The 27,660-nt window shown below is 40.3% G+C and overlaps 1 long non-coding RNA gene and 1 pseudogene across 1 annotated transcript in view; both read left to right on the forward strand.

Annotated features, from left to right (window-relative positions):
* The first annotated feature begins 1,056 nt into the window (after positions 1 to 1,056).
* The window catches only part of LOC118240654 (uncharacterized), a 44,327-nt gene continuing 17,723 nt past the window's right edge, over positions 1,057 to 27,660 (forward strand). The window contains exon 1 of the long non-coding RNA XR_014120369.1: positions 1,057 to 1,103. This is a non-coding gene — a long non-coding RNA (uncharacterized LOC118240654). The remainder of the gene's footprint in view (positions 1,104 to 27,660) is intronic.
* Positions 7,457 to 12,151, forward strand: LOC145654136 (NLR family CARD domain-containing protein 3-like; annotated as a pseudogene).

Genomic DNA, 27,660 nt, shown 5'->3' on the forward strand with positions numbered 1-27,660 from the left:
CTCAGATACATGTCTTGGCACAAACTAAACGTTCACATACTGTCTTATACCACTACATCACTGGGCATATGCTCTGGACATGGCGATCAGCAGAGGAGAGACCCAAGATACCATTTTAAAATGGTTAATTCAAACACTCAAAATGGTTTGAACTGTCATCTCAGGCGAGTGTATGCTAGAAACGAAACTTAATGACAAAAAATAGTCATTTTATATAGAGTTTGTGAGCACAGAATAGGTATTACACACAAACTAATAACCTGTCTCTCTCTCTGTGTGTGTGTGTGTGTGTGTGTGTGTGTGTGTGTGTGTGTGTGTGTGTGTGTGTGTGTGTGTGTTTGTGTGTGTGAGTGTGTGTGTGAAAACCTAAGTAAACGTCTGCTCAGAACAGCTGTGCTGTATAAGCTCCATGACAAACAAAATTCTCCCACAGTCAAAATCCACTGGTAATTTACTGTCACTGTTCTACGCTATTCTGTGTTATTTAAATACAGTTCTATACTGTAGCTCTGATTTCTCTCTCCCGCAGAAGGTTGGATAAAGTGTTGTGACTGGTCACAGCAGTCCGGCCCCTAAAAAACAATTATCCTTGACAAAACCGGTTCAGTCCGGTTTAACGCGAAAGTGAAATTTTTGTGCTCCATTTTAAGAAGCGGAATGCAAATATCTTTAGAAAACAAAGCCGTTGAGTATCTGAATCTGAGCTGTCAATCAAGAATTATATGAACTTATACTACTCAAAGAACAAGTTCTTAAATTTAATATTAACAGAATTGAATATTAACGAGGTTAATGTCTGAAAACGTAAAGCTTTTAGCCGCTATTCTGTTGCAGTAGGTGTCTTCGTTTACGCGAAATAGAGCAATAGAACTGAGGTCGTCTGATTCAGAATAACCAAACTAAAGTCGTTCTAGGCTCATCTAAGAAATTGTTCCGAATCAACATGTTTACATGAACTGTATAAAAAGTACTAATAAACGCACTATATACTTCATATATTTCTATTTTGTCCTCTCCGCAGAAACAAACTGCGCAAATAGAACAGGCGTCGTACTGCAGGAAGTGTCACAAATGTCTCGGACTGTGAGCCAGTAGATCTAACAGTAAGTGTTTAGGTGTCCAACTAGATGTAGACTAGTTGTTTTATCAGGCTAAGACCGTGCTGTTTACACGATCATGTCGTAATTAGACTGACAGTGTGAGGTTAGTATTGTACCAGTAGTGTGCATGTCAGTGTAACTAAAGAAGTAATATTTATAATATTTATTAGTAATATTATTAAGTGATATTTCGACACTGTTTCTTTGTATGACAGTGATTGAGTTAGTCTGTGACCCACTATGCACTTATAGAACACATTTTTCCTGCCTCTGTCTTCTTTTCCACTTTGGAGTGATACTGTTCACTACACCCACGTTTTTGAGTTTGTTTTAGTGCTGTAAGATTACAGTTTAAACTTTATGCATTATTTGCTCATTTTAATAAACTATATTTTGTACTTATAAAGTTAGTAAAGGTGCCTGTCTACACCAAAGCTCTTAAAAACATGAATGACTGTTTCTCTTTTGAGAACATTAAGCGAGAAAATACTGTAATGTTTCGCTTATAGGCGCATTCCGAGCTAAAGCGTGAATGTCTTGGTCGTGCTTCGTTAAAGCGCGTGAATGTCTTGATCGTGATTGATTAAAGCGCGTGAATGTCTTGGTCGTGACTCGTTAAACGGAGATCTTGGCTGCAGTTCGGACTGTGAACCAGTAGATCTGACAGAACATGTTTACACGTCCAACTCGGCTACGTGTTTTGAACTGGCTAAGACAGTGATTTTATACGATCGTGTGTTAGTTCAACTAACAGTGTCAGACTACTATTGTACCAACGGTGCGCATGTAAATCTAGCTAATAATTTATGAAGTTCTGCGCTGTTTATTTGTGTCACAGTGATTTGGAGTATGCACTTATTATAAAAACACATCTTTACTGCCCTCTTTTGCAGTTTAGCCAGGGCTTTAGCCTGGTAGTGATCTTGACACTAACATCTCTGTGCTCACATGAGGATGTTTACATTTGCATTTATAAAATTTAGCAGACACTCTTATCCTGAGCGACTTACAAAGGTGCTTTATTTATGTTTTTTGTAGCGACACAACAAATCACTTCTGTAAGTCTCTCTGGACAAGGGTGTCTGCCATATGCAGTAAATGTAAATATTGTAATTGAATATGTGTTCTGATTATTAATCTGCATGTGCGTGTTTGCAGGTGTACAGCTATAATCTGTAGGAGGAGACATGACCTCCAAAATACGTGTCTCTGGGGAACAGCACACACAGAAAAGAGACAGGTGAGAGAACATAAATAAACATACTTGCAGTGCATAGGTTTGTGCACTTATTTACTTGGGATATCTGAATAAATCTATATTTATTGCATTTAGTAGATGTTCTTAGCCACACAGACCTCTTAAAAGTGCTTTGATATCCATTCACAAAACCCTTGAATAGTACCAGCAGGTAACAATCTTAAATCAGATACTGCCAGAAATAGTTGTCTCTACTGAGACAGAGACACAATGCATAATACAAAGATGAAAGATAAGTATAAACTTCAGAAAGTTTAAGACCAGCTTAATGTAATGTAAAGTTGCTCTCTGGTATAACTCTGGTCAACTTGAAGATCACTTAGTAAATAACAAGAAACATAATAATGAATTTAGTGTTTTCAACATCTTTGTATGAATTCTTTAAAAAACATTCAATAAAAATCGCAACGATAGACATAAATACATATTAATTTATATTTGCACCATTTATACACACATTAGTATTTTGGCCTTAAAATAATATCTTTTTAATTGTGTATGTTTGTCTGATTCAGGGTAAGAGATCAGACTCCCCGGAACCCAGCAGTGTATCCATGAAGAGTGACCAGTCAATGGACATTCCATTACAGTTCAGAGAGGGAGTGTATCCTACTGAACTCAGGTAAGGATGACGTAGGGAATGTGACTGTTCTACTGAGCTCAGGTAAGAGTGAGTCCTCCGGTACACTTCAGAGACGGAGTGTATCCTTCTGAGCTCAGGTAAAGATGATGTAGGGAATGTGACTGTTCTCCAGAGCTCAGGTAAGATGGAGTCCTCTACTTACACTTCAGAGAGGGAACGTGTTCTGATGAGAGGTGATGGTCTTGATAGACCATCGATAGAGATAAATACATATTAATTTATATTTGCACCATTTATACACACATTAGTATTTTGGCATTAAAACAATATGTTTTTAATTGTGTATGTTAGTCTGATACAGGGTAAGAGATCAGACTCCCCGGAACCCAGCTGTGTGTCCATGAAGAGTGACAAGTCGATGGACCCTAAACGTCAGTTCAGAGAGGGAGTGTGTCCTACTGAGCTCAGGTAAGGATGATGTAGGGAATGTGATTGTTCTACTGAGCTCAGGTAAGGATGATGTAGGGAATGTGACTGTTCTACTGAGCTGAGGTAAGGATGATGTAGGGAATGTGACTGTTCTACTGAGCTCAGGTAAGGATGATGTAGGGAATGTGACTGTTCTACTGAGCTCAGGTTAGGATGATGTAGGGAATGTGACTGTTCTCCTGAGCTCAGGTAAGATGGAGTCCTCCACTTACACTTCAGAGAGGGAGAGTGTTCTGATGAGAGTTGATGATCTCCTGGTTTAGGACAGTGTTCCTCACTCCCAATCCCACCTGATCAAACTCACTCAGCTCATTATGAAGCCCTTCATGAGCTCCATCAGTTCATCCATAGTTTTAGTTTTGAGGCCATGACACTAAAATATCTGCCCCTACAGAGACCAATCTTAACTTATGGATAGAGAGAAGACCTGCATCAGAAGACCTAAGTGTATGGGTGGAGCAGTATGGATGTAGGAGTTCAGCTAAGTAGGGAGGTGCAAGACCATGCAGAGCTTTGAATGTAAGCAGGACGAGTTTATACTGAATGTGTTGAGGGACAGGGAGCCAGTGTAACTGATGTAGAATTGGGGTGTTGTGGGCTGACATTTTTTAACATCTAAGAGAATTCTGGGATGTAAATGAAGAGAGAGTTGCAGTAATCAAGATGGGATGTGATGAAAGCATGAACCAGAGTTTCAGCACCTTGTCTGGAGAGCATGGGCCTAAGTCTACTGATATTGTGACTGTAAAAAAAAAGGCATTTTTAACCATTGACATGATGTGGGGTTGAAAGAGTAAGGAGTACACCAAAGTTCCAAAATGCAGTTGATGATTTGACCAAGACCCATCTAGACTGAGTTTAAAATCAGTTAATTTAGCGATTATGGATTTAGAACCAATAACTAAAATTTTATTTTGTAAGGATTTAACTCTAGGAAGTTTATGTTCATCCACTGTTTGAGATCTTTGATACAAGAGAGTAAAGCAGGAAGTGGTAAGGTAGTGTTACCTTTGGTGTTACTATAAATCTGAGTGTCATCAGCATAACAGTGGAAACGGAGACCATGCCTGCGGATAATCTGACCAAGGGGCAACATATCGATTAAATAGGAGAGGACCAGGCACCGATCCCTAGAGAACATCTTGGGTAACGATAACAGTGTGTGATTTGTGTTTACCAAGTGTGACAAAATGTGATCTATTAGAGATATAGGAGATAAACCATTCTTGAACTGTATTAGTTATCCCAATGTCTGAGAGGCAGCTGATAAGTATGTTATGGTTTAATTGTGTCAAACACAGCACTTCTATCTAGAAGATCTAGAAGGAGGAGAACACACAGGGCACCAGAGTCAGTAGAGAGAAGGGGATCATTGAAACCATGTAACAGGGCTCTCTCAGTGTTGTGCATAGTATGGAAGTCAGATTGGAAAGGTTCAAATAGATCCTGAGTATTTAAGAAAGATTGCAGTTGAGAGGCTGGAACCCTGATTAGACAGGGGAGACTGGAAATGGGTCAGTAATTATCAAGTAGTGCAGCATTTAGTCCTGTTTTATAAAGAATGGCAGTTAAAGCTGAGGTTTTGAGAGCTGTAGGGACAGAATCCGAAGGGAAGCATTAATGAGAAGACATGGGAGAAATAGCAGAAGAACACTTAAGAAGAGGAGTTGGGGCAGGATCAAGCTGTAGGTAGATGAGCTGGATTTAGTTACAGTAGTAATGCTGTTACCGAACATTGCTGAGCTCCTCTTTTAATGACAAGACAAAAACAAACTCTCTTGATTACAGTTTAAGTTTCAAGTTTGGTTTATTTGTCATGTACATAGATAACTCGCAGTGAAATGGTTTGAGAGTGCTCTGTCCAAACTGAGGGAAAAAAACAGGGGTACATAAGGAAATATCTCTCTCTCTCTTTATCTCTCTCGCTCTCTCTCTCTCTCTCTCTCTCTCTCTCGCTCTCTCTCTCTCTCTCTCTCTCTATATATATATATATATATATATATATATATATATATATATATATATATAAAACAATGTATGTACAATATATGTATAATATGTTTATCAGGCTTTGCCAGAAATGTAGCACAAATGTTTAGTCCGTGGATCAGTGTGTGTTTACATGTGCACATAGTCTGGCTAATATTATTCTAGAACACGTGTTTTAATCAGCCTAAGCTTAGGTCAACTAAGACACTATGTCACACTATAACAATCAGACTGTAATATTAACATGATCATATCTAAGTAAGACAGTTGTAGACTAATATAAGATCATGGGTGTACATGTAAACATAGATAGTGAGGGGTTAACACTTGTGTAACAGTTGATTAATCTGCTTGTATTATTCCTAGAAATACAAAAATCTTGGTGTTATCTTTGATCCAGAGCTCAGATTTGATCAGCAAATCAATTCTGTTATTAGGAATAATTTTTACAAGTTCAGAGAAATTTCCCAAAATCAAATTCTTTGTTCATGCTTAGGAACAAGTCATCTACTCACTGGCACTCAGAGTTGTTCAGATCAGCTGTTGGCTGTTCTAAAATCTCGGCTGAAGCTGAAGTGTGACTGTGTCTGTTCCACAGTCTTGACTGAAGCTGAAGTGTGACTGTGTCTGTTCTACATTCTCGACTGAAGCTGAAGTGTGACTGTGTCTGTTCTACAGTCTCGACTGAAGCTGAAGTGTGACTGTGTCTGTTCCACAGTCTCGACTGAAGCTGAAGTGTGACTGTGTCTGTTCCACAGTCTCGACTGAAGCTGAAGTGTGACTGTGTCTGTTCAGTTGCAGCACTGAGGCTGTGGAACAGTCCTTCTCTGAATATCAGCTCTGCTCCCTCTTGTGCAGATTTCAAACACTTCTTTTTACTCTGACATTTTCATTTCTCTGTCCATGTTTATGTTTGATGGCACATTTCCTTTTGTTTTACATTTCACAGGTTTTTGTTAAGATATTTTTCCTAACTTTCCACAGCACTTTGATCATTGCTGTTGTGGTAAATGTGCTCTATAAATAAAATGTACTTATTTTCTAACAAATCATCTTGTAAAGGAGCCCTTTTGTCTGTTTTGCTTTCCCGTGTCGTCCTTTGTTTATTGTTGCATCTGTGTGTTGTCCTTCTCCCTGCTCCTCCCACCATTCCTGCCACTCCCCAGCCTAACTCCACCCACCATTCCTGCCAAAGCCCCAGCCTAACTCCTCCCACCATTCCGGCCACTTTCCAGCCTAACTCCTCCCACCATTCCTGCCACTGCCCAGCCTAACTCCACCCACCATTCCTGCCACTCCCCAGCCTAATTCCACCTACCATTCCTGCCACTCTCCAGCCTAACTCCACCCACCATTCCTGCCACTCCCCAGCCTAACTCCTCCCACCATTCCTGCCACTCCCCAGCCTAACTGCTCCCACCATTCCTGCCACTCCCCAGCCTAACTCCTCCCACCATTCCTGCCACTTTTCAGCCTAACTCCACCCACCATTCCTGCCACTTTCTGACCTAACTCCACCTGCCATTTCAGCCACTTGTCCTTAGTCTCTGCATTGTTCTCTTCCCAGATTCCTCCATGTATATACTTCTCCTGTTTCCTGTCTTCCTGTTCTTGTTTGTTGACCTTTGTTTTCTTGTGGCTGAGTGTGTTTAGCACATTTGCTTTACTTTCACTTTCTATTAAATGCCTTTTTGAGTTTCTACACTCACACCTGCATCCTGATCCTTTCTGCTGCCGCACACCAGGCAGCATCACAGATCTATTATGAAATGCAGAAACACAAGTGTTGATAATATATAATCTTGTATAATATCTACTTGTCTGTATAATCATGTGTTGTGCAGGTATGAATGTGCTACATATTCCTCCATAAAGCTCTGTTGTGTTTGTCCACAGTGTACAAAGAGAAAAAGCAGAACTCACCTACAGAAAACAATTGAAGTCCATATTCAAGGTATGTAAGTGTGGGGGTGATTTCTAGTATATTTGGGTTTTAGGATGTAACAGAAGTAATAAGATTACTTTTTCCATTAAGTAATGAGTACAGTAATCCCATTACAATTTTAGATAAGTGATGAGTAATGCATTACTTTTTTTAAGTAACTACCCAAACACTGCCAGAATGTTCTCCATCATGAAACAAAATCATGTAGTGATCTCTCTCTGTAACATGGTGGTGTTTTTTTGATTGTCTGTTGCTGTTTATTCCTAACCAGGAGCTGGAGCACAAAGTCGTCTCTCCGGTGAAGAAGGAGCTGAAGAAGTTTAAGAAGCTGCTGAGTCCAGATTACCCAGCATGCTCTGAGAGAGAGATGGAGGATGAGGAGGATCAGAGCAGTGCCAGAGAGGGGGCGCTGAAGATCACACTGCATGTGCTGGGGAACATGAACCAGATAGACCTCGCTAACACACTACAGACCAGTAAGAGCTCTGGATCATGGCTTTATGATGACAGTATCACTATAACTAAATTTTGTCCTCTGTGTTTGTGCAAAGTGTTTCATGGTTTTGATAAATGGTTTTGATAAACTTCAACATCAAAGATAACAAGAAAATAAAATATTTGTGATCATGTTCTTCTGTTTATTAGAGCTATTCTCTGAATATCAACGAAATCTCAAACACAAACTAATGGATACATTTAAAATAATTAATGAAGGAATTTCCCAACAAGGAAGCTCAACTCTTCTGAATGAGATCTACACAGAGCTCTACATCACAGAGGGAGGGAGTGGGGAGGTCAATAATGAACACGAGGTGAGACAGATTGAGACAGCATCCAGGAGACCAGCAACACAGGAGACACCCATCAAATGCAATGACCTCTTTAAAGACAAACCCATCAGAAGAGTGCTGACTAAAGGAGTTGCTGGAATTGGGAAAACGGTCTCTGTTCAGAAGTTCATTCTGGACTGGGCTGAAGGAAGAGCAAATCAGGACGTCCTCTTCATATTTCCACTTCCTTTTAGGGAGCTGAATTTGATGAAGGAGAAAATGTTCAGTCTGATGGATCTGCTTCATCACTTTTTCCCAGAAACAAAACAATTACAATTAATACACTGTGATGCTTACAAAGTCATTTTCATCTTTGATGGTCTGGATGAGTGTCGACTTCCTCTAGATTTCCAGAACAATGAGAACTTGTGGAATGTAACAGAGTCGACCTCGGTGTATGTGCTGCTGACAAACCTCATCAAGGGGAATCTGCTTCCCTCTGCTCTCTTCTGGATAACCTCTCGACCTGCAGCAGCCAATCAGATCCCTCCTGAGTGTGTTGATCAGGTAACAGAGGTACGAGGGTTCAGTGACCCTCAGAAAGAGGAGTACTTCAGGAAGAGAATCAGTGATCAGAGCCTGGCCAACAAAATCATCACACACATGAAGTCATCAAGAAGCCTCTACATCATGTGTCGCATTCCAGTCTTCTGTTGGATTGCAGCCACTGTTCTAGAGAGAATGTTGGGTGAAGCAGAGAGTGGAGAGATCCCCAAGACTCTGACTCAAATGTTCACACACTTTCTGATCTTTCAGATCAAACACAAGGATAGAAAGTACCATGGAAACACTGACACTGATCCTCAACAGACTAAAAAGACAATTCTGGCACTGGGAAAACTGGCTTTCCAACAGCTGGAAAAGGGCAACCTGATCTTCTATGAGGAAGACCTAAGAGAGTGTGGCATTGATGTCAAAGTAGTGTCACTGTACTCAGGAGTGTGTACCCAAATCTTCAGAGAGGAGTCTGGGCTTCACCTGGGGAAGGTGTTCAGCTTTGTGCATCTGAGCATTCAGGAGTTTCTGGCTGCTTTATATGCATATCTCTCCTTCATCTCCAAAAAGAAAAAATGTGTTGAAACAGCAAAAGAAAGGTCTCTTTAAAAGATCAACCATGTCTGACTTCCTTATGAATGCAGTGGACAAGGCCTTACAGAGTGAGAATGAACATCTGGACCTTTTCCTCCGCTTCCTTCTGGGTCTCTCACTGGAGTCCAATCAGACTCTCTTACAAGGCCTACTGACACAGAGGAAAAGAAGCTCTCACAGCAAAGAGGAAACAGTCAACTACATCAAGGAGAAGATCAGGGAGAATCCCTCTCCAGAGAAATCCATCAATCTGTTCCACTGTCTGAATGAACTAAAGGATCATTCTCTAGTACAGGAAGTCCAGACATACCTAAGCAGAGGAGGTGACCATTGTCTCCATGGAGCCAGTCTCTCTCCAGCTCAGTGGTCAGCTCTGGTGTTTGTGTTGCTGAACTCAGAAGAGGAGCTGGATGAGTTTGACCTGAGTAAATATGACCCATCAGAGGAATGTCTACTGAGACTGCTTCCAGTGGTCACAGCATCCAGAAAAGCTGTGTGAGTATTTTCATTCATAAACACATTACTGCACTGGTGTTAGTACATCATGATATCCATCATAAGGTACTTTTGTTAATTTGTAAGTGTTTCCTAAACCCCTTTGTAACTAATGTATCATGTACCCTAATTACTATTTAAGGTGTTAGCTGAACCACTCAGTAATCCTAAAGAATTTACACACACACACACACACACACACACACACACACACACACACACACACACACACACACACACACACAACCATCTCTCTTTTACCCACATTAACATTCTCTTTCACATTTTCACAGCCAGTTATGGAAACAGATGCAGGCCAAGATGTAACATGTGTAAAACATAATAAATTTACCTGAATTAATTATAATTACAAAGATATTAGAGTAAATTCTGTTGTGTAGCCCAGTGTAGGTGAGAATGTGTAACTAACTTTAGAAAATTACTCATCTGAGTTGTATTTCTGAGCTGGTGTATGCAAAGTAGTCTTGTTTTTTTTTTCCACTTTTCCTGAACATGTTTCTGTTTCTGTGTGTCTGCCCTTTTTACCAAAGTCTGCTGTTTGGTCTTCCTAGTGCTGACCTTTGCCTGTTAACACTGTTTGCTTTTTGGACTGTGGACTGGTTGTTGTTCCTCGTATTTAAATGAGACTTTTTCCCATTTTATACAAACCAGCGCTGGACTCTGCTCCTGCCCTCCCGCTGACAGTGAGAACAAAGATGAGCACAGCAGTGGGGGAAGATGAGAACAAAACTACATAGACCAGAGTTTGGACTACAACTCAGAATAATGGGTTCAGTCTTCTGTATATGACCCATAATAGTCCACATATTCAAACCAGCTGATGGACAAACCTGAAAACATAAATACCTGTTGTGATGGTGGCGGCACAGAGGAAGCGAAAGGCAAGGTTGAGCCAAAGTGCTCTTTATTCTGCATTGTCAATACGTGAAAAACCACAACAAATTATCAACGATACTCAGTCCTAACACTCTGTGTAGCGATGTACAGGGTGGAAGTGAGTAGTCCGGCGTTCCACTAATGTGCAGCGCTTTCTCTCAGGACCTGTGAGTTTAAATAGAGAGAGAGAACACGGGACAGGTGAAGGTGATTAGTAGGCAGGGGACTGGGAACAAGGCAGGGATGTAGTGCGCTCCCTAGCAGGAGTGGGCGTGTCCCTCCTTCTGGATGCCCGGCCAACCGTGACACCTGGCAAATATAAGCAATCCCTTAAAACTGTTTAAAAAAAGAAATGACAGGTCTTCTCTCTGACTAGTCACTGTTGTGTCTGAAAATAATCATAGTTTACTAAGCAAGTCTTTACTAAATAAATAAATCTTTATTTATTTATCTTTGATCCATGTTTATTCAGTGAATACATGGTAATATTTTACATTTCCCTTGTTCAAGATTATTGAAACTGATATTGAAGGCCTTGCATAGTGTGTCTCTAAAAGAGCAACTTTGTTAAAGAGTAGCTTCTCGTCTTCTATTAATATGAGCTCCTGGCTGCACCCACAAACGCTGCTCTCTCAGGCTCAAGTGGTGATCTTCAGCTGGGTCCTGCCTGAGACACCCAGCAGATGCAGCAGGACTAGAGCAGGTGAAGGGTACTGTGGAGAGACAGGCTGAGGGGATGGAGATGGACATTCTTCTCCACACACATCAGTTCCTCCTCTTATCCTAAGAGACACTGATGAGCCAGTATATCCAGGGCTTTCTCCTCTTCTGGGGTTTGTGTGGATATCACTCCCCACTGCTCAGTGTGAACTGCCTGCACTTAATCTCTGCACAATATCATCACACTGCTTCTTTCTCTGTTACACAAACTAACAGTTTTGTTCAGTTTCCTCCACAGGAATATGGAACTCCATGATTATAAAATTGTATTCACCCTTCTGTGATGTTTAACAGGTTAAGGAGGATGCGGGGACGAGGCACGTTAAACATAACATACATTTTAATCATAAGCACAACTCAACACACACAAACACACTACATAGGTCAAACACCGACAACCTTGACGATACGACACGAGACTTATATACACTCATGACAATTACACACAACAAGGATCAGGTGCACAACACAAGAGGGCGTGGCAATACGGACAGACACGCACACGCACACATTTGAGGGGTTAGGGGCTGTACCATGACACTTCTGTCTGTCCTCCAATACTTTAGTGTCTGAATCAGTGGCTGTTTATACTGTTAGTGTCTTTGATCAGTTTATAGTAATTCAGTTTGCACTGTCAATGTATTGTTTGCCTGTTGACTTGTGGGACTGTTTCCAAACTTAGTGAGCAGTGGAGCTAACAAAGAAGCAGTTTTAATTTGTTTATTTTCTTGTTAACAGTGCTCTGAATTAACACACCTCACACACAGTGTGTCACCCCCCCCCCCCAACACCACACATTGTAACTTTTTGTGTGTGTGGTTGTGTGGGGGTGAGGCAGTGTGATTGTGATTATGTGTTTGCATTTGTGTAAGCATGTGTGTGCGCACATGCTCATTAGCATAGGGTGTGTGTGCGTGTACTGATCTGTAAATGTGAGGGGTTTTTCTCCTTCTCTCTGCAGGCTGGATAACTGCAGTATTACAGATGAAGGCTGTGCTGCTCTGGCTTCAGCTCTGAGGTCAAACCCCTCATCACACCTGAGAGAGCTGAATCTGAACTTCAATAAACCAGGTGACTCAGGAGTGAAGCAGCTCTCTGCTCTACTGGAGGATCCACACTGTAAACTGGAGAAACTACAGTGAGTTACTGATTTACTGTCTCTTTATATATACACACACACACACACACACAAGCACACATACATACACATACAGTCAAACCCAATATCCTCGCACACATATGCGCACACTCAATATCATCAGTCAGTATCCTCAAACACACACGCACAAATACACACTGTCATTAAGCTCTCTCTCTCCCTCTCTCTCTCACACACACAAACACACAGTCAGTATCCTCTCACGTGTACACATTCAGTATCCACACACACACACACATGCACACACAAACATGGAGTCAATATCCCCACACACACAAATACATACACACAGATATAATTGCTATTACCCTCTTCCTCTTTCTGACACACACATTCCATCACTGCTCTGAGGTCAAACCCCTCATCACACCTGAGAGAGCTGAATCTGAACCACAATAAACCAGGAGACTCAGGAGTGAAGCAGCTCTCTGCTCTACTGGAGGATCCACACTGTAAACTGGAGAAACTACAGTGAGTTACTGACTTTCTCTCTCTCACATACACACAGGCACACACAGACACACACACAGTCAATATCCTCTCACTCACACACGCAAGCACACACACACACACAGCATGAGAGGATGTTGTCAGTATCCTCTCACACACGCTGTCAGTATCCTCACACACACACACACACACACACACACACACACACACACACACACACACTCAATATCATCACACTCACAGTCAGTATCCTCATGCACACGCGCGCGCACACACACATACCATCAGAATCCTCTCACACACACACACACAGTCATTATCCTCTCTCACTGACACACACACACACACACACCTTTCCGTAACACCCCTCCCCATACACAAACAACAAAACATACCCAAAACGTCAACATCTGGAAAGAGCATCTGCCACTACATTTTCTGAACCCTTTTTATGTTTGATGTCAATATTAAACACTTGTTTAATCAGAGACCAACGCATTAAGCGTTGATTGGCATTAGCCATATTCTACAAGAACACGAGCGGATTGTGATCAGTGTATATGGTAATGGGGCCCGGACGACCACCAAGGTACACCTCAAAATGTTGTAACACTAGGAGGAGCGCAAGGGCCTCCTTCTCAATAGTGCTATAGGCCATCTGATGTTTCACAAACTTTCTAGAAAAATTACAAATAGGGTGATCTAGACCTTGTGAGTCCTCTTGCAGGAGGACAGCACCGGCTCCACTACCACTGGCATCTACCTCAAGTGTAAAAGGACGAGTAAAATCAGCGGTTGCTAGAACAGGAGTGCTGAATCAGCTTTCACTGAGTCAAATGCATCTTGACAGGGTTGTGACCATTCAAAAAGGGTGGTGTCACAAAGCAAATTTGTGAGGGGTTAAACAACATCAGAGAAGTTCCTACAAAAGCAACGATAAAAACCTGCCATGCCCAAAAAGCGTCGGAGTTGTCTTTTCATCTCTGGGGCAGGAAAAGACTTGATTGCTTGTACTTTGGCATCAATAGGACGCACACTACCACAACCCACCAGTTTCCCCAAGTAGGCAACCTCACTCTTACCAAAATCACATTTTTCAAGATTAAGCACAATGGAGGCATCCAATAGCTTCTTAAAAACAAGATCAAGCAACTGTACATGTTGTTCCCAAGTTTTGGTATACACAACCACATCATCCAAACAGACTTCACAGTTAGGCACGTCATCTAAAATCATAATCATCAAACGCTGAAAGGTAGAAGGGCATTTTAAGACTGAAAGGCATTACCGTCTATTGTAGAAAACAGTCAGGGGTAGCAAATGCCAAAATGTCAGATGCATGAGAGGTTAATGGAGCTTGCTAATATCCCTAAAGTAAATCAAGCTTACTTACAAATCTAGCTGAACCCCACCTTATCCACACAATCCTCCATTCTAGGCATTGGGAAGGAACCAGAAACAATAACTGCATTAATTTTTCTGTAGTCAGTGTAGAAGCGGTATGTGCCATCTGGTTTTAGCACCAGAAAGCATGGGGAACACCAGGCACTAACACTAGGGATAGCAAGATGATTTTCTAACAAATACTTGGTTTCTTGATTTAGCAATGTACATTTCTGGGGATTGGTGTGATATGGGTGTTGTCTAATGGGTGAATGAGAATCAACATCAATGTCATGCTGAAGGACAGTTGTACGAGTGGAAACGTCTGAAAATAATGTGAGGTATTTCTGAATGAGACTGCTGATGAGAGTGCTCTGGGTGAAGGCTTAGACTCAAGGGGCTCATCGTCATTGGAGTTTCCTGATTCCATTTCCAACCCCAAAAGTGGGATCCTCGTGGAGGGACTCCTTCACCTTCATTGAAGAGTACATAAAGCGATCGGAATCCACGTCTGACCGGAGACTACTGTTGTCATAGTTCTCACATTAACAAGGGAGATAACCAGAGACAGGTATGACACATGGGTGGGGTGTGGCAATGAAGACACACACACGTGACGTCAAACAAACAGCGAGGAGTCTAGGAGGAGGGGGCCATGCCATGACAGTGTATATTTATATATGTGACATCTGCTCTGATCTTTGACGTGGGATCCAGTCAGGAGAGTGGAGGGGAGCAAGGTGACTCCCATGATGCTGTGTGCCTGTCACGTCTACAGACCGGAGCATTCCCCGTTTCCCAGGCAACCTAGTAACTTCTGGGGTTTTGTCATTCTCTATGGTTGCCTGTCTCCTCCCCTTTGTCTCCAACTGTTTCTGATGTATCCCTGATTATAGTCTTATAAAAAAAAAAAACGTTCCTATGTATCTTGTTTGACAGTTATTGTTTCTCCTCGCTTATGGTTAGCTTTTGTTTCTCCTTGTGCCTTCGTTGATATGTGTTTGATAATATGTCTCTCTTGGTTGTTGGTTAGTTCTCGTCGGTCTTTGTTTCGCTTTGTTTTGGTTAGAGTGTGTTTGTCTTTCATTGTGTTTGTGATAAGAACCTGTGTTACACCTAGCTCCTTGCTCCTGTTTTGTTTGTTTATATCTCATTTGTGCTCTCCCTCTGTGTTTGCCGTCTACGCTGCCTTTCCCGTAAATGCTTACCCGGTATTGCTGTCTGTCTTTGATTTTGTTCAGTGTTTGTTTGTTTATTAAAACTAAGTGTTTCTTTATCCTATTTGTCACGATCGTTTTGGTTTTACTTGTTAGTTCCATTTCACGTAACACGCAAGGTGTCGGCACTTCACACGTGTGTTCCTGTTGTTTTTCTATCCTTTATATTTCATTTTGTTAAAATCATGCTATATGGAGCTGTCTTTAATCGTATTAGCTTTTCAAAGCTTCAAATGTGAAGTTTTACATTCATTTTTGTAGACATTTGTTAATCCCAGTTATCTCACTCTTTCTTGCATTATGCACTGGCTCAACGTATCACTGTATGTGACAGTTTCTCTTTCGAAAGCTTGCCTGAATGTTGGCATATTTTGAAAGTTTTCAGTCTGTTCTGCCTTGCTTTCCTTTATGCAGTTTTCCATGCTTGGTTAAATATGTGGGTTCAGAGCTGGAATAAATAATAACATACCCATTAAAGATGCTCCTACATGCTGCAGTGTGTCTTTCCATTTTTTATTTTTGTTTATTTATTTTTTTGGCAACTAATAAGTTAAAAACAATTTGCAGACACTTCAATACTGAACAAAGCAGAATATCCTGATAAATTTTTTTGATAGTTTACATCAGTGTCCAGGATACATTCCAAGAACAGATCTTAAGATTTACAGCATTTGGCAGGCGCTCTTATTCAAAGCAAATTACATTTTAAAGCAAATTCTAGCTGGTTATTCATTAATAGGTCTTTGTTATTGCTGTACATCAAAAAAGCTGTAATACCAATAATATACAAGAATCTTTCTAAAAAGAGCAAGAATTTGCCTCTCAAAAACAAGATATGCCTCTCTTGTCTGCATCAAAATTTCTGTTTGTCTTAAAATTCAAATCCTAAAACCTTAGCCGGTTACTTATGCACAACCAGAATTTTTGATGCACTTTGTTCCTCACTGCACTAGTGCTCTGCATATGTAAAAATGAAGACCCAGAACATGCAAAGATGTCAACAAAATATAGAATAGTTGTTTTGAGGAATCTAAAATCTATGATTGTCAGTATTTGTTTATCACAGCATAATCACAGCTGCTAGCTAGTGTAACTAGTTAAGAGTGCATTTTGACCAATATCTACCTAAAGTAAGCTACTTTGAGTGGTTAACTACCTAACCTAGCTATTTCCTTTACTTAGCTATTTTGTCCTGACATGTTTGAATCAAAACGAAATGAAAATCTATCCTGATTGTTTGCTGAATCAATTCTTGATGAATTGTGAATTTAATTGTGAAATTGTGAAAGGTGAATTTAGCCACCTGGTCAAAGTGTAAAAGGAATGATTATTAAGGTTGTCTGCCAGATTTAGTTAAGAAAAAGAAAGAAACAAGTTCACATGAAATGGGCCTTAATGAAGACATTGCTTTAGCCAAAGAAATCTAATCAGTTTCAATGTACCATTACAGGAGGAGAAAAAACACCAAAATCTAGGTTGAAGTTTAAGGTAGCATGTTAACTAATCATCGGCATGTGAGTGACTATAACAGCTGATACCTGCTTGTAAAGTGTTCTTGAGTCTGAGAAAGGTGCTATATAAATGTTAATAATAATAATTATAATAATAATAATAATAATAGCTAGCAAGATTAAACAAAAAGCATCAGGGAGATGAGGAAGAAAATATGTTACTCACAGGTTTGTCAGCATGGGGAGATTTACATGTGGGTTCTTATAATGCGCCACATAAAAAAGTGAACAGAGCTCGAATGATGTGATATTGTTAAGGGACTGAGGGGGCAAAACATTCAATTAATATTAGAAATACAAGAAATTTTATACACATTTACCGTGTATATGTGAATGGTTTATACATTGAAAAAATGCATCAAAAACAAATAAGATGAACAGTTGCATAGCTGGATAGGCATAATATATTAATGCCTAAGCAACCTCTGCGCTTGAGAGGAAATAAGATATTTTAACTTACACTAACTATCAATCAAAAGGTCCAGTAATACACAGCCCAGTAGTACATTTTAGTAATGCTAAAACGAGACAGCCGTGTTTATGTCATCACACCTGCTATTTGTGACGTCACAGAAGCAGACATATAAAAAGGCTTAACTGGTGTCATGGTTACCATTTCGACAGATTGCGCAAACTGGACAAACCAAACTACGAACTACAAGGATATTCAACAATTGTTATTTCACATTTTCCTGTGGATAAATTGGATTATTGTCAGTTATAGATTTCTCCGATATCAAAGGTAGGCCTAACTATCCTCTTTAAGGCAAACTGGGAAACGTCTATATGAAAAGAGTGCATAAAGGAAATAATTTCCATGTGTTATTTAGATTGAGACGTCGTGTGTTTATATACAAAGCGTATTATTTCTCTTGAAAAGTGCTGGGTTTTGGATTTGTTTCTGATGTCCCTCAAATTCGCATCCCTTTTATCATCGATGGCACGTGCGTTCACTTAAATCAGCGCTTGGTCTAAAAGGAAGAAAGTCCACATTTATGGCGTTTGTATACTTGTGGGCATTGAAAAGTATCAGCAATGTAGTTTAAAATATATTTGTAATGCAACTTTTGTATTTTGATTAAAAATAATTTTCGTTTCACGAAATATCTGTTGCGCTGCGTTTTGACATTGTGTGAAATTATAGGAGTTTTCAAATAATAATCATGAACGTTTTCAGATTCTGTCATTAGAAACACGATGACTAAAACATGCGTGTTACTTAAATTAACTAATAAATGAAGGAAAGATTGCTTGTAGATGAAACATTAACATTTTTACTTTCAAAAAGTGGTGTGGATAAAAATAGCCATTTAGGAATGTTACAATCTCATTTTCAACCGTAGTGACATGTAGCATCCCCATCATAATTTACGCATATGTCCGTGAACAAATTAAAATTGTTACTTGTGTGCTGATCATCTTAAGAGAATATTGAATAGATTAAGAAAAGTGTCATGGTCCGAGTCCTGCAGGGCAAGGAGCAGAACTCACAGACCTCTCTCGTCCCAGAAAAACATTTATTAGACACAAAAGATTAGTAATCAACGGTAACTGCACTCATATGTAACAAACCATTGCAGCGTGAACATAGGGACAGGCAGACACACACACAACGAGTACAACCAGTAAACAATGAACAATAACACTAACACGAACGTGTACACATGTACGATGACATCGAATGAAACACACACAGTTTAGAGGTATAATTTAATATTTATTTGTAAAGTATTTAAAGATTTAATATATTTTCTGGTTTTCCCCAGTGAGATCAACATGAGGGGAACAGGAAGTACAAAGAAGAACTTCTTCCCTGATGTGAAGACCATCCCAGCTCCACAAAAAAGCCCTACAGAGGCAATGGCCAACCCAAATATTTCTCCTTTTCATTTCGTTAATTCGCACAGAGGAGGAAGCAGCATCTATTTCCCAGAAATTTCTGGAGTGCCCCAGAGGAAGCAATATAAACCTCAAGTCTCTCAAAACCTGAGAAAAACTGGCACGGGCACAACATTAGCAGCACTGCTGAAGGCCACGGATGGAAAAAATGGTGGAAAGTCAACAGGCAGACTCCTGGATGAAGGTCAGCGATGCAGCAAATCTCGGTTCCCTTCTCTGGTTGTAGAGCCACACACCAAGAGCAGTGCTGTGAGTGTGAAGGCTGATCACACTCCACCAGCTCCATCCATCTCAAGGCTACCCGCCCTCCACCCAAAGCTGGCTGCTCTCAAACAAAAAAGCCCCAAGCCTGCTGTGACCCTGCATGTCCCCCACAAACATGTCAGGGAAGTCCCAGGAAAGGTGCAGGACAAGCACAGTGAGGTGAACTCCACATTTTACACCAGGCCAGAAGTGGGTGAGGTCCTCTACCAGGACCTGGAGAGGCTAACGTCAGCCCGTCAGTGTGCCTCCAAGGTCGAAGCTTCCCAGCACCAGCATGACCTGAGCTGCCACAAACCGCTGCTCATCAGGAGGGCGACCTTGCATAAGGTAGAGAGCGGAGCTGGGCGCGCAGCTCCGCCTGCCCCCTCCCTGGTGCCACGTCGCAACCGTGTGCCCCGGCCGTGCAAGAATGAGCAAAAAACCAAGAGGCAGGACAAGTGCCAGGCTGGCCAGGCTGCCTCTACTTCCCCTGGACAGAAAGAAACATCTGTCGTGAAGATTTATTTCTCTCTGTTGTTAACAGGGAGAAGGAACTGTGGGCTTGACCAGTTGGGACAACAGACAGGTGAGCATAGGGGACCTTGCATCAATGGGTTAAAAAAAATGACTTCTTTTGACATTTATTTCACCCCCAAATACTAGAGTTTTGAGTTAATTTTCTATTAGGTTCTGTGTATCATTTAGCATTTCATCTGATAAACTAGAAAATGTACTAAATGATGGCACATCTAAGGATATTTGAGAATGGAGTCTGTAACGAAAACTGCAGCAAAAGAATCAAGAAAGAGATTACATATAAAACTGCTAAATTAACCTTGTATTTCATAATTAGTGAAGAAACAGTCATTGTAGGCAATAGTCCTGTTCAGATTTGTTTTATTTGTCTGTTGTGTCTTAGCACCTACACCTGTGCATGTGAAATGAATGGACTTCACCTGCTCTGTAGATGACCACGGTCAGTTGCCTTACGGCCTCTGTAAGCAACAGAAACCTTCAGGACCATGTTTGCACATTTGCTCTCCAACCTGGGATTGTCTGACATCCAGCATTCCTGACACTTATTACTTCCTGAGAAAAAAAATCTTTAAATAAATGCAATTTTAAATGTATGCAGAGATGTTGGTCTGTGATATTTCTGGTTCAGTTATCTTGAGTGTTTCTCCATTTCCTCTAGGATGACTAAAAAGACAACCTCCAGTACAAAACTAAAAATGGGTGTACGTTTGTTGTCTTTCTTCACAACTGCTTCCTCTCCAACATATACATATTTGTGTTCTTTTCTTTCTACTGGACAATTACAACACACATTACATTTACTTTGACTTAAAGCACAAAGTTCCACTTCTCATCCACTTCTGACTACAGCTTTCTGCTACAACAAAAGACAATGTCAAACAAATAATACACAACCATCTTTTTAATCCATACAATAACTTACTGACAAAGGAGTAAACCAAACAAATAAAATGGTGAGATACATTTACTGATTCTGCTCCATTGTTATTATTCAACTGAACATGAGATCAGAGTTCATACCAATAAACTCTTAACAAAACACTATCTGTACAATATATGCATCATATTTCTTCAGATTGTTTTTATTTTTTATCAGCACTATAAAACATTAACTTTATTTTAAACTTTAGTGTTATTATATTCTATAGTCTAATGTATTATAAAAATGTATTAAAATAAGTTTATTCTAAAATTGGTATAAAAAATATATTACAAAAATAAATGGTAACACTACGTGGTGCCACTGCCCACGTGGCTTCATGTTTTTGTTTTTGTTTTGTCAACGTGTCACCAAGTGCCTTGTGTTTACACTCCTTTAATCACATGTTGCCTTTGGGTATTTATTGTTAGGTTTATATACAGGTACCAGTTCCATGACTATACTTGATATGCAGGTGCTTGGTTATGTTGTTTTACGTATGTTCTAAGGAAAGGACACAAAGAGGTAAATTACAACACTATAAGTCGGACGCATAAAATATTAACAAATATATTCAACCACAAAGGCTAATTATTTACATTTATAGCATTTTGCTGACACTTTTTAAATTCTTTATTATTTGCTTTTATTATTTATTGTCACTTTGTTAACTAGTTAGCTATAGCGGGTGGTAGATTAGGAGTTTCAGCGTTTCAGAGATGACACTAAAGTTTAGTTCTGGATTAGTCCAGGACTAGATTCTTATCAAGGAAAACACACTTATTCAACCTGCAGAGAAGCCATTCATGAATCGCAGTGAAGGTAAGTACATTTTATTGTATGTCCTATTAATTAATGTAACGTTCAGGTGGAACTTCATGCCTGTATTCCTGGAAAAATGTCAAGGCGCAGTGGAGGAGAACCTTCTCAAGTACAGAAAAGCACTTATTACTGCTCCGACATCTTATCTCTCAACCCTAATAGAAATTAACCAAAATAATTCTAGTTTTTTTTTTTTAGTACAATTGCAGATCTACTTAGAAATAAAAGTCACACCAATGCTCAGATTTGCTCACACAGTAGTAATGAATTCATGAATTTCTTTAACGAGAAAATTAAGCACATTAGAGATAACATTAATAGTATTAACATAATAACATTAACAATAGTATTAAATGTGCTTTGGTTTGTCTCGTTGGATTATCATCTGGTTGGTTAAGGTAGACTGAGTTCATTTACTTTTGTCTTACATTCTGTGAAATTCAAGGCTTTTTGTCTAAACCTAGTTGTTAGTTGCTTGGTAGTGGTAATTACTCACTACAGGTGTAGTTTCGCCCTGACCTTAGGTGTGAATTGAGGGGCGGGCTCAGCACTTAATGAACTGAGTTAAATTAGGATGACGGTAATCAACCAGGTTTGGTGGTGTTCTCAATCAGTTCATCTACATCTCACCTACAGGACTTCATAAACTCAGCTAAATATCTTCTCATATTATCTCAATCCTTTATCTCATACATCCACAAATCAAGCATCTGAAATGTGCTTCACAATTGCTGTCCACATATCCCACAGATCTCCTCGACACAATCACAGACGTCACAATCTCAGCAACCTCACTGACTCACAATGCTTCTCACTATCACATATCGTGGTGGCAGGAGGGCTCTGGAACTGCCAATCTGCTGTCCAGAAGGCTGACTTCATCTCAGCATTAGCATCCCTCCACTTCCTACACTTCCTGGCTCTGACAGAAACATGGATCACCCCTGAGAACTCGGCGACTCCGGCTGCCCTGTCCTCTGCCTTTTCATTTACCCATTCTCCGAGGCGTCTTGGCAGGGGTGGTGGCACAGGTTTACTAATGTCTCGAGAGTGGCGTTTCACTCCACTTTCCTTCTCCACACTTTCCATCTCCTCTTTTGAATTTCATGCCATTACAGTGTCTTTCCCCACCAAGCTTCTTATCATTGTCATCTACCGCCCTGCAGGTTCCCTAGATCACTTCATTGATGAGCTCGACATCCTTCTGAGTCAATTCCCTATTGAAGGAAACCCACTCATTCTCCTTGGTGACTTCAACCTTCCATCAGACAGGCTGCATTCCTCCTGCATCCTTTCGCTGTTGACAGCATTTGACCTCACCCTCAACCACTCTCCTCCGACTCACAAAGCGGGCAATGTTCTGGACCTGATCTTCACCCGTACCACCACAACATCGAACATTGCAGTCACCCCCCTCTATCTCTTGGACCATCACTTTCTATCCTTCTCTCTCTCCCTTCCTTCTCCTTCCATCCAGTCCTCTCCAACATGTTCCTTCTTCCTCTGTCACAATCTGCACTCCATAACTCTCTCTTCCCTTACTTCTACTATTTTGTCCACCCTTCCTCACCCCGACTGGTCTGGAATGTGCATAGGTACCATCTGAGATGGAAAACGGGATGTATAAAGAAAGACTTGGCAGGAAAATGGGTGTATATTTATGGAAGCCTTGACACATACGTACAGCCATAAAAGCATTTTGGAGATAGTGGGAATTGGCGAGGCAATCCCCTGTGATTAAATAGAGAATTGCAGCTTAATGTGCAAACATCATCGTGTGTATCAGTTCATAACAAGCCAAGTTCCATAATAGGTCACCAAGTCAAGAAAATTCATACCTAAGCATTTTTGTTTGATGTGTTTATTGATTTATTTGGGTATACCAGTTCATTAGCCTCTTTTTATGTTTTGACATTTATTGTTTCAAAAAAACTACTTGCATCTTCCAAAGTTTTTGATCCCCACTCCTAAGAAACCTTAAATGGACTGATAAGAGTTGTGGATAATTATAAGTCTAAACAGCTGTAAACTAATTCCACACAATCATAGAGTGTTGTAATTAGCTTTAAACAATTGTCTGTGTCAATCACATAGCAGCCTTAAACACTGCATCACATCTGCGGGGGACAGTGGCTACCTCCTCAAGTGCTGGCTCCTTACTCCATTCCCTAACCCACATAGCACAGAGGAGAGACGATGCAATGACACACATGCTCCTGAAGCCTCAGGAGAAAGACAGACTGGAGACGGGACATGTAAAAACACGAACACCGTGGTAGAAAAGAAGTGAGGTGTAACACCAGGTCTCACAGACCTCAATATCTGAAACTCCCGGCTAGGAGTTTGGCTCAGAACTTTGGCAAAGACCCAGTACTGAATCACTGGGTCACTGGGCTTATATAAGGTCTAGCCCAGCTGGTGGGTGTTAAGCCTGATTAGTGGTGTGCCTGACTCAAAGCCTCCCTCTGGTGGCCGGAGGGGGCCTTGGCCTGGCACCAAACGTTACAGTTACTGTCAGTAACTGGAGTCTCTCTGCAGGAAATTGACCCACAGCACTGTGATGGCAGCCAGCGGAAGAACACACAGCAGCCCCAGACACACTACAGTCAGTCTGGAGTATATACTCCTTGCAGTGTCTCCTCCTATAATGGGAAATGCATATGGACACACATGGGCTTTAGCTGAACATTCACATCAAGTTATTATCTTTGCATTGAGCTAAGCTTATCATTATGACATTGGAAATAAGACACTCTTTCTAAATTAAATGTTTACAAATGTGTGTGTGTGTGTGTGTTGAGTTTGTGAGGTAGAGTATGTGGTAAACTACATTACTGTAGCTTTCTGCTGGTCTGCATTGACAGTTTATTGATTGTACTTTGCCTCAGTCACATTGTGTAGGAAAAATGTGTGTTGAAATAAAGTTTCAAATGTTCAAATGCTAGTGAAATATCACAAAGGTACATGGCATTTTGCAAATAAATGACGACATGTATGTAACTTAATATGCCTGTATGAGAGAGTAATATCTAAGGTTTGGAATATTTATGGAATAGGGCTGAACAGGACATGGAATGTTAGTGCTCACTCAAGAGTTTTGGGGAAGAGAGTACTCGACCTTCTGAAATTGTACCAAATAATTCGGAATTCATAGATATAACACACTGGTGGTGTCATGGGTGAAGAACGTGTAGGTAAAAAGGAGGAATCAAATGCGAGTCTCCAAATGAAGCGTTTAATTAAACGAATGAAACCGACCATAAAAGTGCACTAACAAGAGCAAAAGAAGCAGGCATAACATCAGTGACTGACAAATGGTCAAAGACACACAAAGGCCTTTTATAAGACATCAAATAAAGACATACCACGACCCAGGTGGTGTGACAAATGAGGAAGACACACACCGCCCTTGATGGACGTGTCAAATAATCAGTACATGACTGCGTGAACACAGGAAGAAGCCACGAGCTAAGCCGCCGCAGTTCACAGGAGCATCGTGACAGGTAGTTCATGTGAAAGTCGGTGGGCCCAAACTGGCATACTCAAATAAATCACTTGATAGCATTGAATATTCTTAAAGTACAGTCCATTTATCAACATAATATGTATTAGGATTAATACAAGTACCTGCTTACCAATTTTCAGTCGTCCACATGCATCCATTGACCAGACATCCTACGCTGAATACACAGTGTTTTTCTGGTAAATTTCCACAACAATCAAGCCTGTCCTTTTAAATGGCCTTTTAAAACATGCTTCCGCTATAAAATAACTTCACATAGAAAATTCCATTAGCATCAAAGCAACTGCGTGACATATTTAAAAAGTATATAGGATGCTAGTACATCTCTTTATTTGCTTGCTCACTTCTTTGTGCGAAAGCACGTGTTCATTTCCTTTGTAACCTAACAGAAAATACACAAGCCTTTAGTTACCTCAAGATGCACAATACTAACGGAAAAGTGTTCCTGAATAGTGCATTAGACCCCTCCCTTTTCTTAGAGTCCGTGATTTCTATTGGCCATTGCAGTGCCATTGTCTTGGAGTGACAGCAACTCTCAACAAAGTTTGAAGGGGGAAAGAGAGGGGCAGTTTAATATTACTTCACAAGTGTTTCTAGGGCAAGCTGCATGATTGGCAGCTGTTTCAACAAATACAGGATGCTTAGACAAAAATGTAGACCCCTCACTTGCCTTATTTGATTATCCCTTTAACTGTTTAAAGGCCTGCTACTGTCAACTAGCGCTGTAGTGTAGCGCATGCAGCCATAAGAATGATTTGATCATCAATACTTTTGGACATCATGGAAAGGAAGAGGCTTATTTTAGCTGAGGTTTATGTGGAGTTGTTTGGGTGCTTCTAGCATGGACTAGCTTGGCTTTCCATGGGGACCAACTTAATGAATAAATGCAAAATGTATTGATTGATTAATATCAAGAAATATTTAGCTGTTATAAGGCAGAGTAAATATAAGATATTGGACTTGGCTCAGGTATACGGAACTCACTAACAAGCTTTTAAAATGGGGGAAAAAAAAACATGTATATAAACAAACCACAAAACCAGAAAATCCACACACTGCTTAAACCAGCGTTAACTAACCAAAACACTTTTAGGACCCAGTAAATTAAAATTGAGGAAAATACCCTGATAAGGGAGAGTCCTACCAAGGAATTTCTAACAGGCAAATGGATTGCATACTTGTTTAAGCTACCAGGGGTGATGAATCTAAATCTGGTGTGAGAATAATTTAGCCCTTGCAGTGAAAAACCATACATGTGCACTTACTGTTTTTTTTTGTTTGTTTGTTTGTTTGATTGTTTTTTTGTATTCTACAAAATGAAAACAAAGCATTATTGCAGGTTTTATTTTTAAAAGTGAAATAAGTAAGTAATAAAATTTGGCATTTTATTGTAATTTTAATGCAAAAGTTGTGCAAAATCAAAAACTACAATAACTGAATTCACAAATGGCTTATATATAGTTTTTCGTTTCCAGGGCTCAATGAGAGCAGCTGTTACCTAGGTCTAATGCATAAATTAAAAGGAAAGATTAATCATTTAGCGAGAGTAAATACAGCAATGTAGGCTATTGGCGTTGGCACCAAAGCATGGCATGCAAATGACAGAATAGGCTTTACTTTGCTGGTGGCAGATTTTAGCCCAGTCAGTCGTCTGCCCGTGCGTGGGGAAATGACGCAGCATAATTCAAGGTTCAAACGAACCACGCGTCCGTTGTGCCACCGTCGATGACCCAGCTGTGTATTAAACTGTCTGTAGATGTTTAAATATGATGCCCTATTCCAGGCCTCTGAAATCTCAGAGATGCTTGTAGTTGTTTAGCCTCGTGACAAGCCAAAAAAGTAGGCCGTTCTGATGTTGACTCGTAGCTTTGCAGTTGGTGACTTTACATGGTTTTGTGATCTCGGTTAATAGCAAACATTTGCTGCTAGCTAGCTGGTTAATGTTATATTTGCTAGTTAGCTATATTAGCTAGCAAAAGTGAATCTTCTATATCATCAAACCTATACATGTAAGCTACACGACACCACATAAGGAGCCATCTATATCGCTGTAAATGGCACTTTTCCAAAGAATGAAACAAGGCAGCTAATTTATCTTCGCTAGTTTGTTAATACCAACATAACTATTAATCCTGAGCCAGAATGTCAGTAGCTAGTTAGCTTGCTAGCTACAAAGCTGCCATTTTAGGATGTCATAGTTCGCTGTCAAATGCTTTTTGCAGCATAACGGAGCACCATGTTACAAGGCAAAAGTGATAACCAAGTGGCTCGGTGAACAAAACATTCACATTTTGGGTCCACGGCCAGGAAACACCCAAGATCTCAATCCCTTTGAGAACCTGTGGTCTATCCTCAAAAACAGCATGGACAAACAAAAACACAAAAACTGATCAACTCCAAGCACTGATTAGGCAAGAATGTGTTGCCATCAGTTAAGATTTTGCCCAGATGCTGATATCCAGCATGCCGAGGTGAACTGCAGAAGTCCTAAAAAAGGGTCAACACTGTAAATGTGAAGTCTTTGCTTAAACTGGATGTATTTCTCAATAAAAGTTTTTTTTTTTAAACAACTTATGAAATGCTTATAATTGTACTTCACTGT

Source organism: Electrophorus electricus, unplaced genomic scaffold (genome assembly GCF_041902795.1).
Source record: "Electrophorus electricus isolate QZ-2024a unplaced genomic scaffold, ASM4190279v1 Scaffold125, whole genome shotgun sequence".
NCBI lineage: Eukaryota > Metazoa > Chordata > Actinopteri > Gymnotiformes > Gymnotidae > Electrophorus > Electrophorus electricus.